Here is a 20,053-nt window from a genome sequence, read left to right on the forward strand (position 1 = left end):
TTACCTGGTACATAGGTTGAGCCGATCCTGATTCTAGAAATGCTCGTGCAATTTCTGTTGTTTAAAGCTTCTAGGGGCATGAGAAGGCCAGAAGCATGCCTAGTAGTTATGCATAACTGCCCAAGCTGTTTCTTGGTGTCCCTCCCCCTCCCCGCAGATGTGAAATAGGATAGATTCAGAAGTAGCTTCAGAAAATGCTTTTTCATAGAAATGGTTGTGAATGCTTGGAACAGCCACCTGGTGGAGGTAGTGGAGCCAAAAAATATATCTGAATTAAAGAAAGTTTGGGACAAGTACATTGGATCTCTAGGAATGAGGAGGGGATAGTAGATGACATAGTTAGGCAGACTAGATAGGAGTAGCCTTTATCTGGCTTCATTTTCTTTGTTTCTATATTTTTATATATTGCTCAGCCAGCATTTGCTGCATCAAAGATTAAAGAAAAAACAACATGAACAAACATACCATCACAGAAGCCTCAGTTTTTATAAAAGGAAATACAGTTATGTACAATGAATACATCATCCATTTTGTGAACAAATACTATTTTATTTATGATGTAATGAAAGGGCAACACAGGAGCACATTTCTGGGTGATAATACAATATTAATTTAGGGGTATAGGTATTGTGTTCTACTAACTCATGCCATTTTAGCACAAGTCCTATTTTGCACATTGAGACCTGTTACTAATAGCCCATATTAATAGTAAAATAACAAGTCTGAATGATAGCCTATCTTATCATTTTCCCTCTTGTAATGAGAACTGGATACTAATTACTGGGATTAACAGTAGTCATGTTAACTACTACTGTATTAATCATTTATATAACACCGCTAGACATATGCAACACTGAACAGTAAAAAAAATTCAAGAGACAGTCCCTGCTCAGTAGAGCTTACAATCTAATCAAACAGACAAAAAGGACAAGTAGGGGATTAGGGAGTTTTTCAGGCTTGATTACTTTATAAGTGAGTGGGGGTTAGGAGTTAAAAGCAGCCTCGGAAAGGTGTGTTTTTAGTCTGGATTTAAATACTGTCTTATTGCTTGAGTGGCACTAAAATCATTATTAGTTTTAAATGAAATACGGTAGTCAATGCAAAAACGTTTCTGCCCAAATTAGTGTCTCTAATACAGGTGTCTCTAAGCAAAAGTTTTTCAGGAGAAATCAGAGGGCAAGTTAAGTATGGAGGATGACAACTATATCCCTTAGAGGGGATGTTATTGATGTGGCATAAGCAGGATTATTAGTAACTAGGTCCCAGTGCCTAAAATGGCACTTGTGTTAAAATAGCATGAGTTGCTAGTAAAATAATTAGATCAGAAATTTGCCAAAGACTCAATAAACTTGCATAGCATCAAAAATCAGAGCCTGGTTGCATACACCGATGTTAATTTTTTTTCCACTGTAATTTTCAGAGAGAGAAGGAAAAAACTTCAGGTACTCTGCTGTGCTTCAACCCAAAGTGCTCATAGCTGGGGGCTGTATTTTACGAATCACTGGTCAGAAAAAAACTTCCTTGCATCAACTTAGGGCTCCTTTTACGAAGCCGTGTTAGTTTTTTTTATTGCTAGCCGTGGCGATATTAGCTTTGACACTCATAGAATGCCTATGAGCGTCAGAGCTAATACCGCCATGACTGGCAATAAAAGGAGCGGCTTTGTAATAGGAGCCCCTAAAGGGACCCTTTTACTATTTATTTATTTATTCATTCATTCATTCATTCAATTTTCTATACCATTCTCCCCGAGGAGCACAGAATGGTTTTACATGAATTTATTAGGTACTCAAGCATTTGTCCCTAGACTGCAGTAAGCGCTTAGGGCTCCTTTTATCAAGCTGCGCTAGCAGTTTAACACGTGTAATAGCGCACGCTAAATCGCCGGATGTGCTAGCCGTTACAGTCTCCTCTTGAGCAGGTAGTTGTTGGCCAACATGGGGGTTAACACGTGATAAAAAATCACGCGCGTTAACCCTGCTAGCGCGGCTTGATAAAAGGAGCCCTTAGTAACACATGCTTATCACAGGTTAAAAAGATCGCTACAGTGGGGGTGCGCTCAGCCATTCCACAGTAGATTTGTGATTGATATGTGCTAAAAAAAAAATAAAATAGCCTCACACCAACTGCCTAGAAAATAGGCATCGGTAAGTGCTCACATGTTAATGGCCAAGCGCTAAAGAGGAATTAGCGCATGGCCATTAATAGAAAATATGGAAAATGGGGCCATTTTACCACCGTGGTGTAAGTGTCCTCAGTGTGTGAGAAAGCCCCGCACTGGTGATAGCAGTGGACACTTTTTAGGGCAGCTTAGTAAAAGGACTCCTGAGTATCATGAATTTTATCAAATTGTTTAAAATTGTTTAGCTTTTATAATAATGACAAATACACTTATCTTAAACTTTTGTGAAAACCCAAAATCCAGTGGAGCCTCTGTTTTATTACCAGTTTGTCAGGGCTCAAATCTTAACATTGTGCTTCTAAATTCAAGTACAGCCTCAAATTATGGTGCAACAGAAGCTGTACGATACTTGTCAAATTTTGGAAGCCTGGCTCCTGACTTGCAAACACTAGCCTGCTGATAATTTTATGCCTTAGTTAATAACTTTATATCTTTGTCATCAGTAACTAAGGTGAACAGTAAAAGGACACATCTTAATGGTGGCCCATGTTAATAACCCCTCCCTTCTTCGTGCTTTTATCTGGTATGCAAAGCATTCTTCTAGTTCCTCATTTGTTTATGAATTTCCTGAATGGTTTGAGTGGATAACATTGATGCTTTTCTTCCAATACAAAGTTGATCTTATTCTGCATGAAAGTACAAAAACAATGCACTGTAGTCTTTTCTTGTAAGAGAGAAAGCTGAGAGAAAAAGACAGGACAGAACTCAAGACCTTGCTAAAATGAGATACAAAGCAGGGCTGAGATGAATATAAGAAACATATCTGGCTTGGACAAAGTGGGCATCGGGTCCAACGTCCAGTCTGCAGAAGTGGTTAGTAGTAACACCCAAGACATTAGCCAGAGCTCATCTGTGTGTTCCTAGTAGATACTGTATGTAAGTATATAGCAACTCGACCACTCTCAGTCTCTAATATTTGCTTATATCCTTCTCTTCTGGGTACACATCCAGACCCTTTTGAACCTTTCATATTACTTGTTGTTATTACATCCCAGGACAGCAGATTCCACAAACAATAGATTGAAAAAAAAAAGTTCTTATTCTTAACTTGAAACACCTAACATTTAATTTCATTGGATTCCTCCTGGTCTTAGTATTTTTGGCAGGGTATACTTGGAGTTTAGATATCTACCATCTCTCAGTGATTTTGATCAAACATTTGCCATGATGTGCCATGATTGATAAATCTGAATTTTCCTTCTGTGGTCATTGTTTACCCTCTGGAAGAAGTGATTTTTCTCTGTAAGGCTCTCCTCAATATTCTCTTAACATCCCTGTTCCTCAGGCTATAGATGAAAGGGTTGAGCATGGGAGATACCACATTGTATACCACACTGGCGATCTTGTCCTTTTCCAAGGAATAGTTGGAAGGAGGTCTTAAGTACATGAAGATAATGGCCCCATAGTAAAGCATCACTACAGTGAGGTGAGAGGAACAGGTGGAGAAGGTCTTCCACCTTCCACCAGTGGACTGGATCTTCAAGATGGTTTTGATTATTTGGATATAGGAGATAAGGGTGATTATGAAAGGCAGCATTAATAGCACTGTGGCCTCTGAAAAGATCATGAACATATTGATGGAGGTGTCTGTACAGGAGAGCTGAAGCAGTGGTGTGAGATCACAGTAAAAGTGCTGGATCTTGTTGGACTTACAAAAGGTGAGTCGGTTTACCAACAGAGTATGTGACAAGGCATTGAGACTGCTAATGATAAAAGAAGCAGCTGACATGCTCAGACATACCTTCTTGTTCATTATTGTGACATAATGCAGTGGATTGCATATGGCAATGTAACGGTCATATGCCATGATGGAGAGGAGTACACATTCTGTTGTAGCAAAAACAATAAAAAAATAGAGCTGGGTTATGCAGTCAGAGAAAGAGATGGTCTCCTTGCCAGAGATAAAGTTGCTTAACATTTGAGGAACAGTGACCGAAGTGAAACACATGTCCACTAAGGACAAGTTACAAAGAAATAAATACATAGGGGTATGCAGGTGGGGGTAACCACCAATCACTGAGATTATGGTTCCATTCCCCAGTAGATTGATTAGATACATGACCAAGAATACTAGAAAGAGAAAATATCTCAGTGCTATTTGTTCTGTGAGACCCAGGAGAAGAAATTCTGTCACTGTGGTCTGGTTTCTTTCTTCCATTTCTTGTTCCTTATTACAGAAATCGAAGAAAACATTAAACTGAGGAAAACATGTCAGAAGGGCAGCAAAATGAAGAGTCCTCGTTCTATGTTAGGAAAAATGTGAACATGTCTGAGGAAAAAAAAAAAGAAATGTGAACTTTTTGTCTTTTTTACCTAGCATCTAATAAGCTAATATTCAACCCACAGTGGCCAGCAGTTTTTAAGCTGCTGATAGCTGTATGTAGAATTAAACCTGCACATTCAATGCTTTGCCTTGTCTGGGAACTAGCATTGGATATCCGGGTCACTCATTGACCTGGAAGTTATACAAGTGCTTAGTTATGCTATGAATATGGCTGATGCCTGCATAACTGCCAGCTCCGCCTATGGCCTGTCTAACCCAGCATTGCTGCGATAGACAGATCTAATATTCAGCAGCATGGCCTGATTAAGTAACACTGAATATTGGTGTCTGGCAGATAAAGCATAATTTAACAGAACAGGAGTCTATACTACCTGGTTAAATCACTTTGAATATGGGCCCTAAGCTAAGGTATTCAATAATGAAAATTAAGTTAGACATCCAATATCATACATCAACCATCTAGTCAGTATTCAACATGTAGCAATCAGTGCTTTCTTTTTAAATGCTGACCTCTGTAGGCAAAATTAGCCCCAAATATTCAATCCCTCTTTAGACATCACTTACAGTTAACGTTTGGTCCTATAAATCACATTTACATATTTCATTGCCTTAAGAAATTTTTCCAAATGCTTGTATTAAAAAAACTGAAATTGATTATCCCCAGGAATAACATTACATAAACAAGGAAAATGTAACACAAGATTGGTACATAGGACCTGAGCCCTACGCAAGAGTCCTAAAATAATTTTCGCCTCATTTGTGTTCCTATAGATAAATCAGGAACTATTCTGATCTTTGAGTCTATTGTATCTAAGTATCTACTGTAAAGGAAAACTTTAACACAGTTTTGCCATGTAGTTCAAGTGTAAAATTCACAATCATAGTAGCTTTCTATATAATAATATCCAAAGAAGACTCCAAAAATGATGTAAGATTCATATTGCCTTTCTCATGGGCCTGAGAACCAGGTCCATTTGACCTTTTGGGGCTCAATATATATTGGGTTCTTGTTATAGGAGGCAACAATTCTGCAGTCATCTTTAGAATCTCCTACTTTTTACTATATCTATAGGAGAAATTAATAGTGACTTAGGAAAACTTAAGACTATTAAATTGTTACTCCTTACTTGATTTTCCATATATTCCAATCTTCACTGGGTATAACTCTTGTCTTTAATAGAAACAACTTCAAAATTTTCCAGTCTTCTACAGCTGTACCGATTAGCATATTTTAGTATTTGGCCAAATACAAATACCAAATATGAATAATAGGCATTGAATTTTAATGTAATAAATAACAAAAGAAGCAACGTGAAATCAGAGATCAAGTGTCCAGTAGAATTCAGCACAATAGAGCCCTGGATTATTTGTATTCAAATTTAAATCATTATTCAGCTGAATACAAATAATGTATTTGGGGCACCATTTAGGGCCAAATCAAATCAAATATGAATATTTAGGGCTCCTTTTATCAAGCCGCACTAGCGGGGTTAGCGCGCGTGACTTTTAATCATGCACTAACCCCCGCGCTGGCCCAAAAACTACCGCCTGCTCAAGGCTGGCATTAGCGACTAGCGCAGCCGGCGGTTTAACGCATGCTATTATGCACGTTAAACCGCTAGTGCGGCTTGATAAAAGGAGCCCTTAGTATATTCCTAGTCTGAACTTTAGATTTAAGAAACTCTAATTCAATAAAATATTAGTCTATGGCCTGTGCCTGAGCCAAGAGAGCCTCAGATGATCCTCAGTCAAAATTCCACTGACACTTCTCAATTCCAGACTCCCCCCTCCCCCCAAGAAAAACAATAGGGTCAGTGATGGAGCTCCTTGTAGGCTCTGGTTCAAGCTAGGGGTCAAGCTGTTATATTGTTTTAAATATTTTTAAAAAATAATTCCCTGTTCAACCATACCACACCACTCATATCCCTTCACAGTTGTCTCTTTTGTAAGGTGAGCAAACTTAACCTCTTTAGTTTTTCTTCATAAGGAAATGATCCACCTTGCTTTTTATTTTTCATGCCTTTCTATAAACCTTATCTAGTTCCACTATACTACTTTTTTTTTTGTTGGTGGGGATATTAGAACTACATAGAGGCCTAGATATTTAAAGTCTCAACTAGATGTTTAAAAAATCACTTGATCAGAGCTTACTAGCATTATTTGACAGTACTTAACCAGACAATGTTGCTAAATATTACTACTAAATGGCTAAATCCTATCTTGCCAGGTTAAGGGCAGGCTGAGGGTGGAGATCAGGCAGATCATGGCCCTAACTGTTAGTGGTGATATTCAGGCTAGGTAAGTGCATAAGTTAGAACAGAAAAAGGCCTGTGCTCTGTTAAACAAAATAAGGTTTGCTGACCCCCTCCTCACATTCCCCCTCCGCCACAAAAAAAATAAATAGAAGGCTGCCCAAGGCCTCCTCCCTCCTTTAGAACCCCTGGGCCAATATGAAGATGTTCCTGAATTCCAAAATGGATTCCATAACCGCTAGCAGCATCCTCATGGTATTTTAAGTACCATGAGTGCTTGTAACACTGTATTTGAAGTATCACAAGCCTGCTTCTAGAAGTCATAGCAACCATTTTGGAATTCAGGCCTGTGCCAAGGCCCAATAAGGAAAAAGTAGGCATAACTTCTGCTTGATTTCTTCTATACCACCAGGGACTTCTCCAGGTTGGGGAAATGGGGCTTCCTATTTTCTTCAGGGGTTGGGAATGGGATTACAAGGGGTATGTTTTGATTATACAGAGTTGGGGGGTAAGAGAGGGAATAAAGATGGGAGGGGGCAATCTGACTGGATTATTTTTAATGAAATTCTCAGATGATATTCATTGTCTCATGTGGGCTCCAGCTGAACTTCAGCTAGGACCTGCTTAATCTTTGACAGCCAACACCATTGAATTAGCCCTGGATATTCAATGCCAGTGGCTGGACATGGCTCAGCACAGAATATATGGGGCTAATTCTGTTCAGAGTTAAAAAACAAAACAAAACACTGACCACTGCTGACTGAATATCAACTGGAGAATATTCAAGATATAGTTACACCATAAACCTAGATAGAAACAAAGCCGCGCAGCAACAGCCCCGAAGCCCTTTAAATCTCTTTGGGCTTCAGGGCTGTTATCACACGGCAGCCACTAGCACGACTTTGTAGAAGAGGGGGATAATAATCCCTAACATTCAAATTGCCTTGTCAATTGCAGCAAACTGGGATGACAATGACTTTGAAAACATTTTCTTGGGTTGTGATTCCTAATATAGGACCTGGCATTTTGTGCCTGTACTTGGGTTTATTGTTCCCTATATGTATCACTTTGCACATCACATTAAATTTAATTTGCCATCTAGATGAACAGTCTCCTAGTTTCACAAGATCCTTCTGAAAATTCTTCAGTCTTTGCTGTTTTAACCACTTGGCATAATGTTGTGCATTCTAAACATTTGGTCACCTCACTTACTAATCCTTTCTTCAGATAATTTCTGAATATGTTAAACAGCAAGACCCTACTACAAATCCTTGGGACATTCCACTATTCACCTTTTTTCCATTTGGAAAACTGATCTTTTAGTCTCACTCTCTGTTCCGTGTCTTGTATCAGTCTACAACAGGACACAGTCTCCTATTTGAGCATGCAAATTCATGTGATTTGCTTTAGGTGCTCTGAATTCTCACTGTCAAGGAATATTTCTTGTGTCGAAATGAGTCCAGAGTTCTCTCTGATAAAAAACTATAGAGGAAGTTATCAATGTGGGCTACCATTAAATCAGGTTATTGTACTGTTAACCTGGGTAAAATAATCTATTTTAATAGTAACCCAGACTGTATTTCCTCCATAATTCTTGCACTAGGTCTTGCATTCTAATGAGAACTCCATCCAAAGTAATTTCCCCTCTTGTTGATAATATTTTGGCTACCTCTTTGAACAGACTAAAAGATTTCTTTAGTTTAATTTGTAAACTTATAGATCAACACAATAAAGGCGAGGCCATAAGCAACTTGCTGGCTGCAGATAACTTAGGGAACTTTTTTTATTATTATTTTTTATTTATTTCAGATAATTACATACACTACTGTACAGGGAATACTGAAAGATCTCTTCAATCCATCAGATAACAATTGAATACAGAACATAAAGAAAAAAGAGAAATATATTCTTTAACATAATCCATATTTCGCTCTGGACCGCAATACCTTCCTTTACCTTCCAAAAAGAAACCCAATTGAGCAGGTTCAAAGAAAATATACTTATTCCCTTGATAAGAAACAAAACACAAGGAAATCTTAATTGAAAACCTGCCCCCCAAGAAATCACTCTTGTACGGTATGTAAGAAATTCTTTCCTGTGAGATTGTGTCTGTTTAGAAACATCTGGAAAGATATTCACCTTTTCACCTAAATAAGAGACCTGTTTCATTTTAAAGTATAATTTCATTAACATTTCTTTATCTTGTTAAAAAACACAAGCGAAACTAACAATGTGGCACGGCCTAACACCTCTATCTCAGAAGATTCCAAAAGTACTAAACCGCGGTAGAGCTTTTTACCGCAGGCCAGTGAGGGAACAGCTCCGATGCTCATTCAGTTTCTATGAACATCGGGGCATTTACCTCACCAGCCTGCAGTAAGAAACTCTACCATAGTTTAGCAAAAACCAGCATTAGACAATTATTATTATTTGGGGGCGGGGGAGGGGGGAAAGTTTTAGGGCTCATTTTATGAAGGCGCGTTAGGTCCTTAACGCGCGGAATAGCACACACTAAAATGCTGCATGCGCTAGCCACTACCACCTCCACTACCGTCTCCGGTGCCTGCGCTAAAAATGCTAGCGCACCTTCGTAAAAAGAGACCTTAAAGTTTATTAGAACCTTCAAACCCAAAACATCAATTTATTAGGTAACCTACATCCTGAACAAGGACTTGTTCTTCCTGGCTGGTTGCGGTTTTCCAGCATTACAAATTCAGATTAGGAAAGCATTATAGAACACAACTGCCTCTAATGATTCTACTGTATTCCTTTTAAGTGAACATAACCAATAAAGAACTTTTTTCCCTATGCTGTTTTCTCAGCAACCACTTGGAACTTCAATATGAAATTATAAAGGTTTATTTATTGTTACTGTCTACATTTGTGCGCCATGTGCAATGAGATTATCTTTAAACTTGGTGAAGTTACAGACTTTTTATGTGATCTCCCAGTGATTTTTGCACATGCAAACATGTTGGCATTGTACAAGTACCAAATATCAAAAAGCAACATCTAAAGTTATTCAGCACTACCGATAATATGTAGAAAAAAGGAGAAAAGACCTCAGTGTCTAATAGGGGTTCCAAAAAACTTCCCACATAGACAAGCCAATCTCAAAATCACCACTTTGAGACCAGCACATCCTCGGTCAAAAACTCCAAGATAAGTGGAATTATATTATAAAATAACACAGTCTTTCAAAATCATCACTTATCTGAAAATGTAGTCTTCCAAATGCTCTTTGATGTAGTGCTGAGACGTGAAAGCAGGAAAAACCCGCACAGTGGAGCATAGGCATACAGCACAGCAGCTAAATAATCATCACCGCTGGCATCATAGTTCCACACTATCCGTTAAGCTTCTTGTATTAAGTTTCTTGTGTTAGTATTTCTAAGCGATATACAAATAAAATGGGGTACCAGTGTAATTTCAATGATGTCACAGTAAATAATAATTTGAATTTAAGTAATTTGCATTTAATAATGTAATAATTTACAGATAATTTCTTAAAAAGCATTTCAGATTAAGAACATAAGAAGAGCTTTACTGGGTAAAACCAATGGTCCATTCTCATGGTGGCCAATCCACTGGAATGGCAATCATGGGTAAGGTGCAAGGAGTGGACAAAATGAGAATTCAGACACTGAGAATTCAAACAAGGTTTTGGAACAAAGGCGATAGTGGTTGCATATCATCTCAAGAACTGGAAGCTTAGCACTGTGAAAAAAATTGGTTCACAGTCATTCGCGTGAGGAACAAAGCTGCGCCGACATTTGAGTCCAGACAATTGGGCACAAGACTCCAGTGCGCCGCCAGAAAAGTTAATTTTAAAGAGCTCTGATGGGGGATGTGAGGGGGAAATCTTAATAGTGTTCACGCTGCCGTTGTGGGGGGGGGGGAGTTTGGGGGTTGGAACCACCTATTATAGAGGAAACTTAACTTTTCCTGATTTTTTAGGAAAAAGTTACGTTTTCTGTATAATGTGGGGGGTTGCACCCCCCACACACCCTCCAACAGCAGCGCAAACAGTATTAAGTAAAGTGGGAGGGGGGGTTGGGTTGGGTTACCCCCCATTGGAACTCTCTAAAATTAACTTTTACAGTGGCGCGCTGGAGTCTTTCATGCAATTGTCTGGGCCGAAATGTCGGTGCGGCTTTGTCTGGCGTGCTTTTGTCCCGTCAGCAAAAAATTTGTTGGCATGACTGCAAAATTCTGACACATTGTTCTTTGTATTATTTGAATAACATTATTTTACTCTTATTTTTTAGCTCAAACATTTTTAATGTGCAAAAATCACTTGGTAATAATGCTAAAATGTCAGCAACATCAACCTAACTTAAAGTAATTAACCCCTTTTTTATCAAGCTGTGCTAGAGATTTTTACATGGGCCAGTGAGGTAAATGCCCCGATGCTCACAGGAATTCTATGAGCCATGGAGTATTTACCACAGAAGCCCATGCTAAAACCTCTAGTGCAGCTTGATAAAGTATGTAAATAAATTCAAAGTGGTTGCTGAAAAAACTGGAAATAACTGTAGAGGGATACTTTTTTTTTTTTTTTGCCTTACCTTGTATTATAAATTCTTCCCTGACTAAGGGGATTTTTCTTGATTTGTTAAAGCAGGTGGTTATTAGGGGCTCCTTTTACGAAGGTGCGCTAGCGTTTTTAGCGCACACACCGGATTAGCACGCACTATAGCGTGCGCTAGCCAAAAAAACTACCACCTGCTCAAGAGGAGGCGGTAGCGGCTAGCGCACGTGGCATTTTAGCCTGCACTATTCCGTTAAGGCCCTAACGCGCCTTCGTAAAAGGAGCCGTAGGTGTTACTTTTGTCTGTAATTACCATCATGTTGCCAATTTCCCCTCCTTAGGAAAGGTGTTAAAAAAACACATGGTTTGGTGATTTGAATTCTATAGATGTTATTCATCTTTATTAGTTTAATTTTAGAATTATTTACAGTATAGAAACATTGCCATTAGATCTCTATAACTTTTTATGGGTTGAGGGAAATCGAAGTAAAATCTGTTCCCTGGTCCTGTTGGATTTGACAATAGCTTTTGATACCCTGAATCATGATAATCTGCTGCAAATGTCTGTCTAGGTCTGAAATCAGTGGAATTGCATGCAAATGGTTTGAATCATTGTATGCTTTACCTACTTTGTCTTCTACAAAGCAATTCCGGGAGTTAGTTTTTCTCAATAGATTAATTTTACACATCCTATTGCAGAAATGAACCTTGTCTCCATTTCGGGATATGATGGAGGAGACAAGTCCGAAAATTCTTTGAAAGAACACAATTCCAACTTATAGTACAATCCCTAATACTAGGTATATTGGACTACTGTAACATACTCTTCCTTCCATGTCCTGCAACCACGATAAGACAACTCCAAACAATCCAAAATACAGCTTTGAGACTCATCTACTCATTGAAAAAACATGACCACATCACTGAAGCCTTCATCAACTCACACTGGCTCCCAATCCAAGAAAGAATCCAATTCAAATTCTACTGCATATTATTTAAAACCCTACACGGAGACAGCCCATCATACCTGAACAATCGCCTCATCCAAGCACCCAGTACCAGACACAGAAAAACGCACTCCCCATTCATACCCCCCCCAATCAAAGAAATAAAAAGAACAAAACTACACGACGGCCTCCTAGCCACTCAAGCCGCAAGACTGGACAACCAGATCTCCAACCTTCTGATGACCACCCCAGACTATAGGACGTTCAGAAAAGAAATAAAAACCACACTTTTCAAGAAATTCCTGAAACAGCAATAACAACAAGACCTCTAAATGCTCTTAAGATCTACAACTTACCTCTCTGGCTAATCATTGTAATTCTGTCTTTTTTAAATTAACCTTTTGTAACCCGCCTTGAACCGCAAGGTAATGGCGGAATAGAAATCCCTAATGTAATGTAATGTAATGTTATCTCTGTCTCCCAAATTCATTGCTAATGCCTGTCTCGCTGTTTGCAATGCACCAAAAAGCATCTCCTCCGGATAACAAACTGTGTTTGGAAATTCTTTTTACTCAGGCTGGTGGCATCCAAAACAATGGGACATGATTTCTGATTTTCTCAGTCTCTGGCTCCGTTTATTTGTACTTGAGGATTTCGTCTTTTTTCGTGGATAGTACAAAACAGCCTCTTGGTTCAGACACCTCAATTGTTAGTGGTGGTGGTGTACTTTTCTCCCTTAATGTAATGACCAGTTTTCTTGCACCAAGCTTTTTATCTGTTGGAATAGCAATGTCCCAAGGGATCACAACTTCTTCATTCTCCATATTTCGGTCAGGGTCATGATCCTAGCATTTCTCTGGCACAGCAGCATTACAGTGTTTATATAGCCTCCAGTGGATGAGAGATGTGCTACCTTATTTGGCAGTATGTATACTGTACAGTATTTCTGACATTAGCATATCACACCCTGTGATAAAATGTGTGACTGCTTTCAATCTAATACTACAAAATCTGCAAATGTCTGTTTTCCTTTTCTGTACTGGATGTGAAATAACTTGCTTGTAGTCCACTATCCTGTGCTGCAAAGATTAACCTTTCATCTTTAACTTTTCATCTCATTGACCAAAGCAACTCTGTGTTTCCCACAGTCTATTTCTTTCTTTAGCCAGCTCTGTAAATGTAGTTGCCTATTTGAAAATAATGCCTTTCGAATTACTGCCATTCAATATTCCCTTCCATTAATCTAGGCTAAAACTCATAATATGTGCTTGCTTGCTTCATTCACCCATGTTGGTATATAAATCTAGTGGTAAATTCAAGAAATGGTATGATGCAGGCTGAGCACAAATTCTATAAGGCAGTTCTGGCTAGAACTGCTGTTATAAAATACTTGTGATAGTCTACATCGACAGCCAAAAGGTAGGTGCAAACATGCATGCCAGCTCAAAATTGATGCAAATGCTCAGGAATAATTGTATTAGCTTTAGTGCAATACCAGTGTGTTAGTTGTTAGTTCTAACACCAACCCTTCTTAAATGATAGCAAAATGAGTCGGATGACAACGGCGGCCTCGGTAAGCGTTTTGATTAAGTGATTTTTAAACTGGTTTATATGGGGGGGTGGCATGTAGGGCTAGATTTCTCTGCCATTTCCCTAAGGCTTGTTCTCTTTACTTTCACACTAGGGAGACCCTTGAAACAGCACTGTTTGTGCGAAACATGTCGGGTCTGACTCCCAGGTCCAGCTGTGTGGTTAAAAGCTAAGTATACACACTAATAAAATATATCAGTTTATAAAAATGATAATAATTTTGTAAAACTATCACAGCATTTAGATAAATATAATACCTATGATGAGTTGCCACGTAAATCTCCCGCTGTTTTGAAGCTAACATAGCGGTGGAGTGGTGGGGCTGAGGTATTTTAGAAAAACCATTTACTTTTGAATATTCCAACCTTGTTTAACTTTGCAGGAATAATTGTAGGCAGTTAAGTATGCAAATTTTAGAATACTATCATTTTCTTGCCTAATTCCATATGTCCCAATATGCCTGTCATTTTCCTATGTGCCCACCCCCTTGAAGTTGCATGCTGTGGGTTACATATGAATGAGATTCACAACAGGCAAATGCATGTAAAACAACTTATTACTGTATAAAAACTTTAATGTGACTTGCAACATGTACCATCCTTCACTGCTCCTTGTGAACCTGGGCAAGTCACTTAATCCCTTCATTGCCCCAGGTACACTAGATAAAGTACCTGCCCCGGAAGTGTTCTTTCTGCAGCAGAACGCTGCAGAAAGAATACTTCCGGGGCGGGCAGACAGACAGACAGATGGCGTGAGGCTGGCTTTGTTGCACTGCCGTCTGCCCGAAGATTTAAAATACAGGGTGGGGAGCTGGTAGGTGGGGGAATTGGGAACTGAGGAGAGGTCGGATCCAGCTGAGAGGAGTGGGGGCTGGGGTTGGGTCGCCTTTGACGGAGGGGGGTGGGCAGGAAGGAGGGATCCCTGGCAGCGGCAGATTAGGTGAGCAGAAAAGGAGGGATCCCCGGCGCTGGCTGTGGCAGAGGAGCGCAGGCAGGCAGGCAATATCCACGACGGCGCATACCCCCAACAAGCGGCTTGCATACCCTTAAGGGTATGCGTACCGCTTGTTGAGAAATACTGGCCTATATGAATGTGCCCAGTTATAGAATTGCTCCTGATTTCTGGATAACTGTCTGAACAGGAAAAGCTGTCCTAACAGTATCAGCTATGCAGTTAGTTCTGCTGCTGCCTACACTCTCTGAATATTTAGGACTAGATTCAGAAATGGCGCCCAAATTTGGGCACTGAAAAAGTGTGCACTGAACACTGTTCTATACACAGTATGCTGGGATTGTTGATGGTTTTAGACTAGTGTGTAGTATTGGGATTCACACTCATGTTTGGGCATGAGGACTTACACCGAATGAAAGCTGGTATAAATCCTGGTGAGTAAGTTAGGTGTGGATCACTGAATTCTGTAATATTGCACACTCTTTAGTGAATGCTCCTGACCAGGGCCGGTTTTAGATGTGCTGCGACCCAAGGCAGAAATTAAGGAGGGGGCTCCAGATCACAGGGTTACCAGATTTCATGGATCCAAAAAATGGACATGTAGCCCAGCTTCCAGTTCTGCCCTGGCCCTGCCTCTACACAAACCTCTTCTCTTTCCTCAAGCTCAGGGCTGCGTCTGGAGGACCTCCGAGCATGCATGGATGTGACAGAATGATGTCTGGTTTTTCCAGACATCTGATAACCTACCTGATCCCCTCTCCTCCCTGCCCCCGACCATTACTACCACACATAAAAAGAACTTTAAATGACTTCTTCACGCACAAATCACAGATAGACCTTTACCAAATACAGAACTGGGAGCCCCAAGAAATTAAACTCAGCAAGAGAAATAAAAACAGATATGTACTTTTTGCACTGAACCCACAAGGGTCCTGGGTCCAGGATCTCCTCCCTTGCTGGTGGGGATCCTTTGGTCTGGCAGCCAGAACTCTCTAAGCTCTGCAGCTAGCAGAAGTATGCCTGAGCTGCCACCAGTAGCAAAGCTTGGAGAGTTCTGGCTAATGGACTGGAGGAAAAGGTCTTCAGCTGACAGGGATTTGGGATTCCCCATCAGCTTAGGTATTTATATTTTGCATTGTGGCAAGGGGCATGGGGGAGGGCAGGAAGAAAATTTGGTGCTCACCCAATTTGGGCTCAGGGCCACTGCCCACCCTTCCTACCCTCCCCCTATCCCCATCAGCTCTCTGCTAAACCACTGAACACAATACAAAGATCTGTGATAAACATATCCCAAAGCTAACACATTTCAAATAAAACACTTTTTCTACGTTGTTGTCTGGATATTTTATTTTTCCATCATGTTGGCCTCATTATGTCACTTCTGCTTTTCTGTGTCTTCTGATAATTCTCTTTCTAGTGGTTGCTGTCCATATGTCTTTTCTTTCCTCTTTTGTCTTGTTCCATTCCCTCTCTACACCTGTCTTTGATAAACTGACTGCTCCTTGTCAGCTCTTCCCACCCTTTTTTCTTTTTCCCTCTCCATCCACTCAAATTTCACCCTTCTTTATACTTTTCAACTACATACCAACTTTTCAACTCCCTTTCTCATGCTCTAGCTCTCCCATTTCCCATCTCACTCTTTTCCAAGTCTCTTGTTCCCTTCTATCTTCTCCCCATTACCAGATTTCTACCACTGTATTCATTACTCTCTTACTATTGTCTCACTCACCCTCTTCTCATGCCCCTATTGACCTCTTCCCCATGGCTTCACCATTTCCAGAATCCCCCTCTTTTTCTCCACTCTCATCACCACCCTCTACCATATTCTTATCCTACCTCTAATCCCTCCTGCCCTCCCATGGGTTCATCTCTCCATCTCTTCTTCTCTCTCTCCATCTCTCCTTCTCTCTCTCTGCCCCCCTATGGTCCAGCATTTCTCCCTCTCTTCTGTTGCCCCCCCCCCCCCTTGATGCTGAACAATAGAATGGAAGGAAAAAAGGGATGCTACATCACTCTCTCCTTTCCAGCCCCAGACTTAACATTTCTCTCTCTCTACCTCCCTTTTTCCATCCCCAGGTCCATCATCTCTCCCTTTCTCTTCCAAACTGTCATCCCTTCAAGTGTCCCCTTCTCACTCCATCCACCCCACCCCATGCACAACTTCTTTTCTCTTCTATTCCTCCAGACTATTGCTTACCATCTTTCTAAATCTCCTCTGTTTCCAGGCCCTACAAGTTCTTCCCCTTTATTTCATCTTCCTCTGCCCCCAGTCTGGCACTTCTTTTTAAAAAAGCCAGTTGGTCCAGAGTTCTTCCTTGGACCGGCATACCTTTTCCCTTCTTTCAGCAACAGTCTAATGTCACCCTCACCTTCCCCATTCCACTGACAATCTGACTGTGGCAGTGTTTCTAAAGCACTGACTGTGGCCTCCTCCGTGCTTTCCTTATGCCACGATTTGCTGAAGAGGAAACAAGAAGTTGCATTATTGGGAGCAGACCATGATAGAAGGAAAACAGGGTACAGGCCACAGGCAGCGCTGCAGAATCACTGCCACGGTCAGTTTGTCAGCTGGACGGAGAAGGTGAAGGCAACGTCAGATCAGAACTGAAAAAAGGGAGAAGACATGCTGACCTCCAGAGCTGGGGGCCTAAGGCAGTTGCCCTGTTTGCTTTCCCCTAATGCCGACCCTGCTCCTGATCCTCCCAAGCCCCTCTCATGGCAATACTCCCTTTTTAGTTATGTGCAAAAAGATTTTCACACTCATCTTTATACAATAGTATAGAAGTGAGCACAGATCCTTATTGAAGTCAATTTTACTGTGATCATTGGTTGTTAGTTTCCAATTATTGCTAGTTATCAGCTCTTTACTCAATTAAATTGCACGCATACCCAATTTGGGGTGCCATATATAGAATCAGTGGCATACAGTCAGGACCTTCAAGGGATTCTCCTGACATCCTGAGGGCACAGCTCTGAATTTGATTGGTTGAGAAGGCAGCAGGCAGAAGCTGATCAACCAATCAAATTCAAAGCAGTACTGTATTTAATTTTATTGCTTTGCAGAATAAGACAATATAGAAAGTACAGATAAACATAAACATACTATCAGGGCCTTCAGGGGGTTGGGTGAATCACCAGCCATAGAGCCTGCTTTTCTTGTTTGTTTGTATATTTGTTTACTTTTTGCTTGATGCAAAAGTAAGCTAAAAAAAAAATATAATACAGAGCTCTAGAGCTAGGAATCTACTAAATCCCCTGAAGGCCCTGATAGCACACCGCTGTATAGAATCCAGGGGTTATTGATAAATAATCAGATTATATTTAACTACTGGTCTAGCACCCACTGTGACTGACTATTGATTTGTCAAGTTTTAACCGTAACTGTCTGAATAGTCTATACAGACCACATCTACATTCTACAACACCACACGTAAAACAATCGTCTCTGTAGTCGCCCCCGCTTTATGGAACACACTTCCAAGCCATATCAGGAATGAATCCTCCTTGCCCATATATAGGCCTTTAACTGATCTTTCTTAATCATTACTTTTTTCTTTGAACTTATCTGGACAAGGAACACCGTTAAGTAGAAATTAAATGGGTACCGTCCCCTAACCTTTTGTTTCCTTACCCACCCTTTCATTTATTTTTATATTGTATTTAATCCATTTTTTTCCTCATTTTCTTTAGTGTTTTTACTTCAATGCCCTGTTTGTTGAAATTTTTTTTATTTTACCTACTTTTAACTTTGTAAATCGCATTGGATTTGGATACTGCGATTATATCAAATATTATAATAAACTTGAAACTTGAACTTGAAACTTGAAACTATTTAAAGATGCCTTCACTCATTAGGAACTGTCTATTTATAGGAGGTGCAGTACTCTACCCTTCCCCTCCCTATTGTGTAAGCCCATTTGACTTTTTCTTTTATTTGAATATTGTATTTATTCCCTATCCCTCCCCCCCCTTTTGTGTCTCTATTTTAATAAGTTCTACTGATTATATGTCCTAATACTTTTTTTTTTTCTATCCCCCTATGTTTGTAACCATTTTTATTCTTATGGAAACCGCCTAGATATAATGATAGGCAGAGTATCCAATACTTAAAAACTTGAAACTATAAGATCATATCCCCCTCATCCCTCTAGTGAGAGTATACTGTAACGCCGGCTTTTACCTTGTTCTTGTTCCACAGTAAGAGGTTTTTCTGAAATATTTACAATCCCTATTTGTGCTGTGCTTGTCGCCTTGCCCATGGTTTCAATCCAGTCTTGTTTGGTGATTTGGGATGCAGGTCTGCTGCTGCAGCACAAATACCGACTCTGATAACTTTGTAGAGCATCCTTAAAAAGAAGATGAATCCAATCACGTAACATTTTACACGACAGTAGAAAAAGATCTGTAAGGTCCATCAGTAAGGAGGTTAGACTTATAATTATGGTTCCATGCAGCTTACACCCCTGTCTGTATATCAGCTTGGTTGATACTTGCCTCTACTTAATGATCCTTCTGATGATAAATCATAGGCGGCTGTTTTAGATTTTAGCATCTGATTAAATTGTGGATACATGGAAACAATTTTACAATCCAATTCATCTCTTTTTATCTTATTTTGTTTCAACACTACAATGATTTTTCCATTTTTAATTACTTTTTTATTTTTTTGACCCCTCTCTTTTACAAAACTGCACTAGCAGCCGCTGCAGAGCAAAAGCCCGGAAGCCCTTTAAATCCCTACGGGCTTCAGGGCAGTTGCTGCAGTGGTAGCCGCTAGCACAGCTTTGTAAAAAAAAAGGTGTGTGTGTGTAGTTTATTAGAGCATAAAAATAGCCTTAATGGGTCTGACCAATGGTCTATCTAGTCCAATATCCTGTTTCTACAGTGGCCAATCCAGATCACAAGTACCTGGCAGAATGCCGAATAGTAGCAACATTTCATGCTACTGATCTCACGGCAAGCAGTCTGTCTGTCTCAATAGCAGATTATGGACTTTTCCTCCAGGAACTTGTCCAAACCTTTTAAAACCCAGCCAACACATTCTCTGGCAACAAGTTTCAAAGCTTAACTTTTGTTGAGTGAAAAAATATTTCCTCCTATTTGTTTTAAAGGTGTTTCATAAGAACATAAGAATAGCCTTACTGGGTCAGACCAATGGTCCATCAAGCCCAGTAGCCCGTTCTCACGTAACTTAATTGAATATGCCCTAGTCTTTATAATTTTTGAAAGAGTAAAAAATTAATTCACTTTTACCTATTCTACACCACTCAAGTTTTTGAAGACCTCAATCATATCTCCCCTCAGCCATCTCTTTTC

At 39.9% G+C, this 20,053-nt stretch overlaps 1 pseudogene; it reads right to left on the reverse strand.

Annotated features, from left to right (window-relative positions):
* Positions 1 to 3,333: 3,333 nt before the first annotated feature.
* On the reverse strand, positions 3,334 to 19,014 carry LOC117368507 (annotated as a pseudogene).
* Between the last annotated feature and the right edge of the window lie 1,039 nt (positions 19,015 to 20,053).

The sequence above is a fragment of the Geotrypetes seraphini genome, chromosome 1 (assembly GCF_902459505.1).
Source record: "Geotrypetes seraphini chromosome 1, aGeoSer1.1, whole genome shotgun sequence".
NCBI lineage: Eukaryota > Metazoa > Chordata > Amphibia > Gymnophiona > Dermophiidae > Geotrypetes > Geotrypetes seraphini.